Genomic DNA, 13,079 nt, shown 5'->3' with positions numbered 1-13,079 from the left:
TCCTTACGTTTATTTTAATCAGAGCACTTCTCTTACATTAAGTCGCCCCTTCAGAGCCAGACTGGTCTGCCGACATATTCGCCGACCAGTCGTACTGTGTATGGACACCAGCGTCTGCTTGACGGACACTATCTGACTGCACTGGCAGTGTGAGCAAACTGGTCGACCTGCGGATGGGCCTGTGGGGGCTTTTATCTGCTAATGTAGGAGCAGATAGTAGCGATGGATTCTGAAAAACCGGCAGGGTCTGTCTGTGCATTAAAAATGGTTCCAATGGCTCTGAGCACTATGGGACTTAACATCTGAGGTGATCAGTCCCCTAGAACTTTTAGAACTACTTAAACCTAACTAACCAAAGAACATCACACACATCCATGCCCGAGGCCGGATTCGAACCTGCGACCGCAAAGGTCGAGCGGTTCTGGACTGAAGCGCCTAGAACCGCTCGTCCACAGCGGCCAGTTGTGCATTAAACGCCTCCATACGCAGGTGGATCAGTCGGTAGTCCGCAGTCCGTGTCTGCATCGACCCACTCGCTGTGTGTGGGTGGTGGGTCTGCGGTCTGTTCCGTGGTCTGGACGCGACGGTCTGACTGCTGAACCGCTGCCTGCTGGACCTGACCCTTCTCACACTCCGTCAGTGCAGGCAGACAGGATTCGAAAAGCAGTCGTCGTTGTCCACACACAGTTGGATCGGGCGGCGAGCGAGTAGGTGGACTAGACGGGCTGTGAATAGGCGGTTGTTGAGACACTATCTTCACATGGTTCTCGGAATCGGCGATCCCGCCTCTCCATCTAGACAAACAAAAGCAGTTTTCTGCAACTAGCCACACTGAGAAAGTCTGTGAGTTGTCCTGTGGTTTATAGGTGAAAGCAAGATTTTGTTGTTTAAAATATGATCAAGGAGTGGACCCGTGACCACATCGAAAAACTTATACAGTTGTAGTGTGAAAGACTATGGAAATTGACGTTTGAACATTACACATTTAGGAAATAATGGATCGGAAGAGATGGGTTAAACATTTCTAGACCTTATTACAATTGCAGGCAGGAGAGCTTTGAGTGACGGCTTTTAGAAAAAAATAACAGAAAGGCAGACTTCCTAAATTTAGAGAGAAATGATTGAAAGAAACATCATTCTGTTCATTTACACGCTCGCATAGTCATGGACTGCAGACCTGTCACAGTCATTGTACTAAGTGAAACACCAAGAGCACTATGATACAAGTTTTGTAAGCAATGACGTTGTGAAAGTTGTTCAGTATTGTTGCTGCTGTACTTCTTAAATCAGTTTGCACGTCACATTTACTTCTCAAATTTTCAGAAGAATCAATCAAGTTCTGCATTTCGAGAACCATAATTTCTTAGAAGTCATCGATAATGGATATACTAAAACGCTGATGTAAACTTTTACACATTTTATTTTCATCAGTTTATTTTTACATAAAGAAGATTTTATAAACACTACCTGATAAAGAAAGGTGAAGCAACCAGAAGACATGGTAGAGGGTAAGGTAAAGTACCGCGTTCTGGCGCTAGGTGCGGGAATCGTGCGCCAACAACCTCCTTGTCATCCTCCTCCAATGACGTCATTGGTTGCGGTACCGAGAGGCATACGGTCAGCACACCTCTGTTCCAGTCGTTCTTTACTTTGGAACCGCTACTACTCGGTCAAGTAGTTCCTCAGTTGGCCTCATGAGACTCAGCGCATTCCTTTCCAGTCCCCCCACTATTAAGAAAAAATCCCTGGCACTACCGGGAATCGAAACCCGAACCCCCGGCATGGCAGTCCTCTGTGCTGACCAGTCAGCTGAGTGCATGCTGAAAAGTAGTGCCTCCGAATTTTTTATTATGTTATCAATAAGGGTTGAGGTATTGCATGGCATGCAAATTACTCGGTCGACGTTCCCGCTTCGCTGACGCAAGTTGAAACCCTCTGCCTCTAGAGGGCTCCGAATTGTAGCATGTAACATGGCGCTGTGTAATGTAATTATGTTGGTGCGTGACAAACAGCGTGCTGTAATCGAGTTTCTACGTGGAGGAGTTGGAAAATAAGTTCCCCTGTCGACTGTGGTCAGAGTTGTGTGTGAAAGGAAAAAAAAGAGAATGAGACCTTAAAGATGAGACATATCTTTATTTTTCTACATAATTTCCAAGTACATTGAGACATTTGTCGTACCGCTTTATAAGCTTCAAAAAGCCTTCCAGGGAAAATCAAGGTGTCCATACGGAAGAAGCGTTGAAAGGCTTGTTTGACGTCAGCATTGCTGCCAAAGCGCCTTCCGCCGAGAGTCTTCTTCAAAGCAGGAAACAGATGGAAGTCACTTGGTGCGAGATCCGGACTGTAAGGCGGATGGTGTAGGCGCTCCCAACCAATAGTTGCAATATGGTTTTGCGTTGCCGTCACCGTGTGTGGTCTCGCATTGTCATCCAACAGCAGAACGCCAGATCTGAGAAGGCCAGGCCGCTTTTTCCGAATCACCTGTTTCAATTTCTACATAGTGGCACAGTACCGCGCAGCATTCATGGTTACATCCTCCAGAAAGTCCAGCAGCAAAACTCCTTTGGCGTCCCAGAAAACGGTGAGTAGCACTTCGCCTGCAGACGGAGTGCTTTTGAACTTCTTTCGGACAGGTGATGGCGGATGTTTCCACTCCATGGATGCGGCCATCGATTCGGGAGTGTAATGGTGGACCCACGTTTCATCCCCCGTCACAGTCCGAAACAGAAGGTAATTGCCAGATTCATGGTAACGCACGAGCTCTTCCAGGCTGAATGCCATGCGTTGTTCCATGTGTGTCTGGGCCAGTTGGCGGGGCACCCATCGTGCTGACAACTTCCTGTATCGAAGAATGTCGTGGGTGATCTTGTGAGCTCGCTCATGCCCGATTCCAAGTTCTGCCGCTACTCCATCGATGCTGATACGCCGGTTCGCTTTAATCATGTCATCCACCTGCCTGACACTTGCATCTGTAGTGGCCGTGCGCGTCCGTCTAGGTCTCGTTGTGTCCCGCACTTGCTGACGTCCATCGCTGAATTACTGGCACCATCTTCGCACCATTTGCCTCGACATCACACCTGACCCATACATCTCAACAAGGCGGTTATGAATTTCTGTGCCTGATACTGCACATGCCCATTCATAGCGGATAATAGCTCTCACTTCCGCCTTTGCCGACGACTCCAAAACGCACCTTCTCTCCATAGCTCCGGGAAAAGACTGAGCGACTGGCCTCCGCTTTGCGCAGACACTGCGACAGCACTATCTGCTTGATCGCGGTCGACCTCTAGCCAGTGGTGTATCTGTGTCTTGCACGTGAGCGTTCACCTGCCGTGTCGTCTTTCGTCCATGTCACACAACTCTGCCCACAGTCGACAGGGGAAACTTATTTACCAACTAACCCTCGTAAATGCAGGAAACGTGCTTCGAATTGAAATCCGTAGACGAATGAAAGGCGTGTAAGGTGACGGCTGTACGGACATCAGTAATGTGCGACGTTGGGTTGTTCCCGCTCTTTGTGAAGGGAACGGTGGTGCTAACATCAACGGCTGTGACAAAGTTGGGAATGGACGACCGCATACGGCGACCGACGAGATTCATCGGAATCGGATTGATGAACTCTTCAGAGAAAATCATAGGATAACAGAAACATAGCTCTGTTAAGTGTGACATACCACAAGAGTATGTAAAGACCGTCATTGCAGAACAGTGGTACAAAAAACTGTATGCACTATAGGTGCGTCGAATGCTCACTCCTGACATAAAACAGAGATCAGACACCTGTCAACAATTTCTTTTGCGTTTTGAGCGCGACTGTTATGGATTCCCTAGCAATAGTGACAGATGACGAAGCTGGGATCACCATTTTGACCCCGAAAACAAAAGAGCATCAATGGAGCTCCGCCATCAAGGATCACCGACGCCAAAAATGTTCAAGACCATGCCATCAGCAGGCAAAGTCATGCTCACGGAGTTCTTGGACGTTCAGGGTGTGATGCATTGAAATTCATGCCTAAAGGCATCTTCATAAACTCTGCAAGGTACTGCGAGACCCTCATAAGTGCTACTTCAAGAGTTCGTCCACATGTAGCACCCTCATCTTCAGGATGGGAATGCCAGACCACGCAGGAGCGCTGCGACGTCTGCAGCAATCCGACACCTTGGGTTCTCTGTCATCCATCATCCTCCACACAGACCCGACTTGGCCCCACGCGAGTTTCATCTGTTTCCAAAGCATAAGGAACATCTTTACTATGATACTGATGAAGCGTTGCAAGCAGAGATGACCTTGTGGCTTCGTCAACAAATCAGATATTCTACATTGGAGGTATCGACAAACAGGTGTTGCGGTGGGAGAGTTGTGTTCATCGCCAGGGTTTCTATGTTGTGAAAAAAAATGTGTGGACACGAAGAGAAATATGTAGAATGTTGATGAAGTTTGTTTTTTTAAAAAAAAATCTTGTAAGAGTTTTCACATAAAAAATTCGGAGGTATTACTTTTCAGCACGCCTTTAGGTTTGCAGCCGGCTGCTGTTGCCGAGCGGTTCGAGGCGCTTCAGTCCGGAACCGCGCTGCTGCTACGGTCGCAGGTTCGAATCCTACCTCGGGCATGGATGTGTGTGATGTCCTTAGGTTAGTTAGGTTTAAGTAGTTCTAAGTCTAGGGGACTGATGACCTCAGATGTTAAATCCCATAGTGCTTAGAGCCATTTGAACCATTTAGGTTTGCAATTCTCTGTGACAGGTAGTACGGCTACCACAATGCATTAGTACTACCCGTGTTTAGCGTAGGGCATATAAGGACGTGAACAGCGTAAGAGCCGCGCGGGATTAGCCGAGCGGTCTCGTACGCTGCAGTCATGGACTGTGCGGCTGGTCCCGGCGGAGGTTCGAGTCCTCCCTCGGGCATGGGTGTGTGTGTTTGTCCTTAGGATAATTTAGGTTAAGTAGTGTGTAGGCTTAGGGACTGATGACCTTAGCAGTTAAGTCCCATAAGATTTCACACCCATTTGAACAGCGTAAGAAGTAGAGTGATCACTACGAATGACATGAACGCGCTGTGTTCTCAGGTGAGACAGAGTTATCAGCGATTAACAGAGTTCGAAAGGGGCCTCGTTCTGGGTCACCATTCGGCGGTTGATCGAATCGTACATTGTCCAGATTTATGGGGCATTCGGATGCGACAATGCTCGATGTAGGATTGCGTGGGAAAGTGAGGGGAGGCATACTCGTTGTTAAGGTTCCGATCGATCATGGCTGACCACCACAAAGGAGGACTGCCTTATTGTACTCATTGTAACCCCTTCACGCCTTTGGCAGCCATTCAAGAACAAGTAATGGCCTCTCGGTAGCATTCTGTGTCATCACTCACCAAAGGTGGGAAGCGAGCAGCAAACCGATTAGGGAATTGCTGTCCCATGCGCAACCTCCCATTAGCACCACAAGACTAACGGCTGTGTATGGGGTAGTGCTGTCACACGGGAACAACGGACTGCTGATGAACGCTGTCACATACGTTCAGTGATAGTCGCGGTTCTGCTCTACCTCGGATGACCATCGTCAACGACTATGGTAGCGACCTTATGAGAGGTCCCATTCTTCCAATGTTTTGGCGATTGCTTTAGGTAACAGTTGGTAGTTATTGAAAGAACTCTGATGGCTGAACGGTACGTCACGGACATCCTGTTATATCTCATGCGACATTACCATGACGTCATTTTTCAACAGGACAATCCAGACATGGCACGTTCACTATGAAATGTATGTATGGTGTTGAGTTACCTGTGGTCAGGAATACCTCCAAATCTGTCACTGATAGAACATGTGTGTTCCACGCTTGGACGTCAACTCTGTCCCAGTGCCATTACCAAAAATATGAAGGACGAGTTACAACAGTTGGCGGGGTTGGGAGGGAGGAAGAGAGGATGTGGGAAGCTTGTCTGAGGAAATAATGCGATAGATTTGTGACATCCTTCCCAACCGAATCAGTGCATGCATCTAGGGCATCGTATTGGTATGTGAGCTTAAACACTGGAATCACATTACATACCGTACCTTCTTAACCTGTGAAGTTTCATTTCGTCTGCGCGTCAAGGTGGTGGATCGCTAAGTGGAGGGGCCCGGGTTCGATTCCCGGCCAGATTTTCTCCGCTCGGGGCTATATATTGTGTTGTTCTTACGTTAGTATTGTAATAATTGATATTACACTGTTGAGATGGCTGAATTTGGACGGCCTGAAAGCAAAAAAAGGAAAAAAAAATCATTTCATTTCCTCCTCACCTTCTGAAGATTTCAATATTTTTGTCTGTTTATTTATTTTATAGCTGCTACTGAAATCGTAGGTGTACATGACAAGTTAAAGGTTAAAGTAGGCATCACGGCAACCTACATTTGGAGAATGTATGGGGTGGTGGGTGAGGTGTAAGGTGTGGTTGAAGAGAGAGTAATAAAGTGTGACTCACTCAGAACCGAACCCCCGGATTGTTCCTATGATTAGTTACACTTGATTGTTGCATTTTAAATGGCTCTGCATACATACTCCCACATATTTAATAGACGTAACTGTTTCCAGGGAATGTTCGCCAATCGTGTTATCAAACAATAACGGAACTTTCTGCCTCTTTTTTGTTTATATTGAGACTGAGCTCCTAACCCTTGCACCGAGCTTCTTCCTCTGTAAGTCCTCTTGCATTTCACTACAATTTTCTAACAACATGACATCTATACAGGGTGTTTCAAAATTTGTATCACAGGTTTCCATGGGTTACTGAAGGGAGTTAGTAAGTTTCGATATGGAACACATGTCCGCGAAAATACTCTTTTGATGAAAAATAGGTCTGAATGTCGGAAGACCCACTAGTTTCCCAATACACGGTACGCACGTGGCTGTGACAATAAACTCTGACCTGTGTGCTCTACAGACGACCATGGCATGGGCATTGGTTTCGAGTACTTGTCTCTTCTACGTGACAAAGGAAATCGTCTTCAAAGACGAGGAGTACGATGCGCCTGTGGAGCATCACAGTCAACCCTCCTTGTTGCGGACATACCAGTTTCTCGCAGCAGTTCCTGCAGCAGAACGAAAATGGTATGTGATGTCATAACTACAACAGGGATCGACTACGGCGCCCTCTTGTCAGCTTGTGAGTGTATCGTGAAGCGGGAAATTTGAAAATGATCCGATCTTCTAACTTACTTACATAATACCCAAACGGTACAATTTCGGACATGGGTTCCTTACCAAAACGTTATCTGCGAAGTCTTCCCTACAGCCCCTAGAATCCTGTGGTGGGAATTGTGAAGGACTCTGTGTACACCTAAGTGAAAAGCCTCATGGACTTTCAGCATTATCCCATAGGTGTGTGGTTCCCAACGTTTCTTACACCATTACCCTTGACTACAATTAGGCTTTAGCTAGTAACCCACTCCCCCCCCCCCCCCCGGCCGTCTGTTGCCCTCCCCACCACCCTCCCCCCCCCCACCCCCCCACCCCCCATTATCACCATCTTAAGCACCTAACTCAACAGTGGAACGAAAAATTTTTCTTGGAACGCTTTTATTTTTTAAATGATGAAAGACGAATGATATTTAGTTTGTGTGTGTGTGTGTGTGTATGAGAGAAAACTACCCACAGTGGGGGTAGACATTTGTTACAAAACAAACTTCCCCTACATTACTCTTCTCCATTGCGGCACTTGCTTGAATTGTACTCTGCAACCCCATTTAGGATCAACCAAGTTAAAGTATGTCCACTGTTCGTAAATCACTATATTGCTGCGCTCCTTACTTCTTAATTGGCAGGAATTAGACTTTAGGCTCTTAATGCTTTTGCGTCTGACCAGAGTCACTAATAATAATAATACATTGCAGAGCCAAAGAAACTGGCACACCTTAATAATGTCGTGTGGGACCCCGCGAGCACTCAGAAGGCCGCAACACGACGTGGCATGGACTCCACTAATGTCTGAAGTACTGTTAGGGGGAACTGACACCATAAATCCTGCAGGGCTATCCATAAATCCGTAAGAGTACGAGGGGGTGGAGATCTCTCCTGAACAGCACTTTGCAAGCCATCCCAAATACGCTCAGTAACGCTCAAGTCTGGGCAGTTTGGTGGCCAGCGAAAGTGTTGAAACTCAGAAGAGTGCCATTCTGTACAAATTCTGGACGTGTGGGGTGCCGCATTGTCCTGCTGGAATATCCCAAGTCCGCCGGAATGCACAACGGATAAGAATTCATGCAGGATGCGTACGTACGTGTCACCTGTCAAGAGTCTTATCTAGACGTATCAGGGATCCCATATCACTCCAACTGCACAGGCTCCACACCATAACAGAGCCTCCACCAGCTTCAATAGTGCCCTGCTGACACGCAGGGTACATGGATTCATAAGATTGTCTCCATGCCCGTACACGTCCATCCGCTCGATACAATTTGAAACGAGACTCGTCCGACCAGGCAACATTTTTCCAGTCATCAACGATCCAATGTCGGTGATGACGGGCCCAGGTGAGGCGTAAAGCTTTGTGACGTGCAGTCATCAAGAGTACATGAGTGGTCCTTCGGCGCCGAAAGCCCGTATCGATGATGGTTCGCACGCTGACTCTTGTTGATGGCCCAGCACTGAAATCTGTAGCAATTGGAGGAAGGGTTGCACTTCTATCACACTGAACGATTCTCTACAGTCGTCGCTGGTCTCGTTTTTACAGGGTGTTTTAGCGGCCGAAGCGATGTCGGAGATTTGATGTTTTGATTCCTGATATTCACGGTACACTCGTGAAATGGTCGTACGTGAAAATCCCCACTTCATCGCTGCCTCGGAGATGCTCTGTCCCATCGCTCGTGCGCAGACTATAACATCCGTTAAACCTCACTTAAATCTTGAATACCTGCCATTGTAGCAGCAGTAACCGATCTAACAACTGCGCCAGACACTTTTTTGTCTTACATAGGCGTTGTCGACCGCAGCGCCCTATTCTGCCTGTTTACATACCTCTGTATTTGAGTACGCATGCCTATACCAGTTTCTTTGACGGTTCGGTGTAATAATAATACTGAGTACGGTACTATAGCAGCCCTTGTGTAGTTTCTGCTATGTCGAGCTCTCAGTTCATTTATCTTTTCCTAAGTGAGTAATGAAGCAATTTCTGGACTACCGCAGCTACTATCTACAACTTGGAGAAGACATTTTCTTGAGTTATTTAACAGTTGTTGCTTACAAAAATCTCTGACTTTTATCATCAGCGATGTACGGGACAAAGCACAACATATGTGTGTAGCGGGTGGGCAATGTGAGGATCCTGTAACATCCACCGCGTTAATGCTACTAACTAAGAGAAAGTAATTATTGGTAACTTATATAATCAAAGCGCAACATATGGGTGTAACGGATGGACTATGTGAGGAGCCTGTAACCTGCACCACATTAATGCTACTAATTGAGAAAAAGTAATTATTGGCAATTTGTATAATCAAAATTAGAGCCTTACAATATTGTGATAATAGTAATGATATTTTTGAAAACAATTTAGTTTCTTGACTGAAACAGAATCGAATCGTTTAGTTTTTATCCCTCAGAAAATCTCATTTTAACCTTCAGGGGGTAATTATGCCCAGGTTGGGAACCACTGCACTGGTAATATACGTACAGTGAACAGTAACGCTCAAATTACAAGTGACTTGGGATACGCCCGAAGCTAATTCTATATCTGAAGATTTCTCTCTATTAAGACAGACGAGCTGTTTTTTAACATGTAAGTGGAGTTTATACACTCCAAGAAGGAGTTGTGCGACATAAACGAAACTTGGTAGACGTATTTCTACATCTGAAAGCTTATTTGGCTCCAATCTCATTAAGAGTGGCGCTAGTGCGCCACTATGAGGATGCGAATCAGGTTTGCTTTAAATACACACTGTAATGGTCGTGAGCGTGGACATGCCGAGTTGAAGCTAGTCCACAGTGCCTTTAACGAGAGAAAGACACCATTATCAACAGCTCACTGAGTTTGAACGAGGTCGTGTAATAGGGCTCGAGAAGTCAGATGTTCCTTCTGCGGTACTGCAGAAAGACATATAGTCACTGTGAGTGATTGCTGGCAGCGGAGGTCACGAAAATGTGCGTTTGCAAGACCAGGTTCCGGACGGCCATGTGGCACTACCGAGAGGGAAGACCATTAGGTTGGGCGTATGGTTCTGGCGCATCGTCCTGCATCTGCTGCAGAAATCCGGGCAGCAGTTGTCACCACAGTGACACAACGAACTGTTACAAATTGATAACTTCACGCCCTGTAGTGTGCATTCCACTGACACCCAAACCACCGCCAGCTGAGGCTTCAGTGGTGTCAAGCGAGAGCTCGTTGAAGGGTAGGGTGAAGGTGTGTTGTGTTTTCTGATGAAAATTCGTTGTGCCTCGGTGCCAGTGATGGCCGTGTGCTGGTTAGCAGAAGGACATTTGAGGGCCTGCAGCCAACCTGTCTGCGTGCTGGTCCTACATCTGGAGTTATCGTCTGGAATATTTCCTATGACAGCATGTAACCTCCCCACAAAAATTTAAAAGGAATGTAATGACAATACTTAATAGAAATGGGAGCCAAACGTAACCTCCCTGCAATTAAATTTAATGACAATAAAAGTGAGAATCGCGATCTGACTCAAGTATAAGTTCTTCATAAAAAATTAAAGTCCATTCAGTGATAAGAAAATCTCAGTGATAATAATGATTCAATTAAACCGAAATATCGGTCTTTGGCCCTGTGCAAAAATCAAAATTAAATTCTTACCTCATTGCAACACCTAGTCAAATTTCTGCTCTTGTTGTTGCGCACCACTTGGAGGAACTGCATTGCAAATAATAATATTCCTTTTTTTTTTATAATCTAATTGAAAACTGAAACTTTTGTTTAGGGGAAGTGGAACGAAATAGTTACTTCAATTAAATGAAAATTTTATGTAAAATTGCTTTTGAAATCAAAGTTATTATTGGGGGCACTTGTTGAAAATTAGTTACAATAATTAAACTTTACATTATCCGTTGATTATCTTAATTAACAGTATACCTCATTCAGCATCTTGACCAGTGTTGTCGCCAGACCACATCACGCAATCCCACTGGACTGCTACCACTGACCGACCGCTCTGCATGACGACTACTAGCGTACTGCACGCCACTGAACAGAGCTACAGACTCGCAACGACTACTGACAGAGTACTGCCCTCAACTAGACAGAGCTACAGACTCGCAACGACTACTGACAGAGTACTGCCCTCAACTAGACAGAGCTACAGAGTCGCAACGACAACTGACAGAGTACTGCCCTCAACTAGACAGAGCTACAGACTCGCAACGACAGACCGACAGACTGAGACCCGCTCGCAACACTCGCGCGGTCAAGCGCATACTCTCTGGTCACAGATGCTACAATGCCTCGCCATCGCTGCTATGTTACATACGTGTTTCAAGCATGAGCATTCTCGTGGTTATCCCACATACTCTAACTGCGAATTTGTACATCAGTCTTGTGATTCGACTTGTTGTCCAGGGGTTTTTCCAACAGTATAGCGCTGGCCCACATACCGCTGTTGCAATGCAACATGCTCTGCAGAGTTTCGACTTGTTGCCTTGATTTGCTTGACCACTAGCTCCGTCGCCAGCCGCTGTGGCCGAGCGGTTCTAGGGGCTTCAGTCCGGAACCGCGCTGGTGCTACGGTCGCAGGTTCGAATCCCTGCCTCGGGCATGGATGTGTGTGATGTCCTTAGATCAGTTAGGTGTAAGTAGTTCTAAGTCTAGGGACAGATGACCTCAGATGTTAAGTTCCATAGCGCTTCGAGCCATTTTTGAACCAGCTCCGCCTCCAATAGAGCACTTATTGGACATCATCGGATGACAACTCCAGCGTTATCCACCGACCAAGTGCAACAGGTATGGAACTCCATCCTGCAAACTAACATCCGGCACCTGTACAACACAATACATGTACGTCTGCATGATTACATTCGATAGTCTGACGGCTACAGCGGTTATTAATGTACCAGCATTTCACATGCGTAATGGCTTACCTCGCGTTTAGGTTAACATGTGACCTTGCAATGTTAATCATTTATATGTGTCACCTAGACAAATATATTCCCGAAATTTCATTACACTGAATTAGTTATTTTTTAGTGTTGCGATGGTTTTGTCGTGAGGGTATAAACATCTAAGCAAACATCTACATCTACATCTACGTGATTACTCTACTATTCGCAATAAAGTGCCTGGCAGAGGGTTCAATGGACCACCTTCAAGCTGTCTCTCTACCGTTCCGCTCTAGAACGGCACGCGGGAAAAAAGAGTACTTAAATTTTTTTTGTGCGAGCTCTGATTTCTCTTATTTTATCGTGATGATCATTTCTCTCTATGTAGGTGGGTGACAACAGAATGTTTTCGGAATCGGAGGAGAAAACTGGTGATTGACATTTCATGAGAGGGTCCCGTCGCAACGAACAACGCCTTTGTTTTAATGATTGCCACTCCAATTCACGTATCATGTCTGTGACACTATCTCCCCTATTTCGCGATAATACAAAATTAACTGCCCTTATATGTACTTTTTCTATGTCATCCATCAGTCACAGCTGATGCAGATCCCACTCCGCATAGCAATATTCCAGAACAGGGTGGACAAGCGTGGTGTAAGCAGTCTATTTAGTAGACCCGTTGCACCTTCTAACTGTTCTGCCAATGAATCATAGTCTTTGGTTTGTTCTACCCACAATATTATCTATGTGATCGTTCCAATTTAGGTTATTTGTAATTGTAATCTCTAAGCATTTAGTTGAATTTACAGCCTGCAGATTTGTGTGACTCGTCGCGTAATCGAAATTTAGCTAATTTCTTTTAGTACTTATGTGAATAACTTCACACTTTTCCTTATTCAGGTCAATTGCCACTTTTCGCACCATACAGATATCTTATCTAAATCATTTTACTAGTTGTTTTGATCATTTGATGACTTTACAAGACGGTAAATGACAGCATCATCTGCAAACAATCTAAGACGGCTGCTCAGATTGTCTCCTATGTCGTTAATATAGATCAGGAA

At 45.7% G+C, this 13,079-nt stretch overlaps 1 protein-coding gene across 1 annotated transcript in view; it reads left to right on the top strand.

The window, feature by feature from the left end:
• LOC124605570 (retinol dehydrogenase 14) overlaps positions 1–13,079 on the top strand; it is a 129,190-nt gene that overhangs the window by 5,171 nt on the left and 110,940 nt on the right. The gene's annotated exons all lie outside the window — the stretch shown is intronic.

Source organism: Schistocerca americana, chromosome 3 (genome assembly GCF_021461395.2).
Source record: "Schistocerca americana isolate TAMUIC-IGC-003095 chromosome 3, iqSchAmer2.1, whole genome shotgun sequence".
Lineage (NCBI taxonomy): Eukaryota > Metazoa > Arthropoda > Insecta > Orthoptera > Acrididae > Schistocerca > Schistocerca americana.
This window is presented reverse-complemented; position numbering and strand designations above follow the sequence as displayed.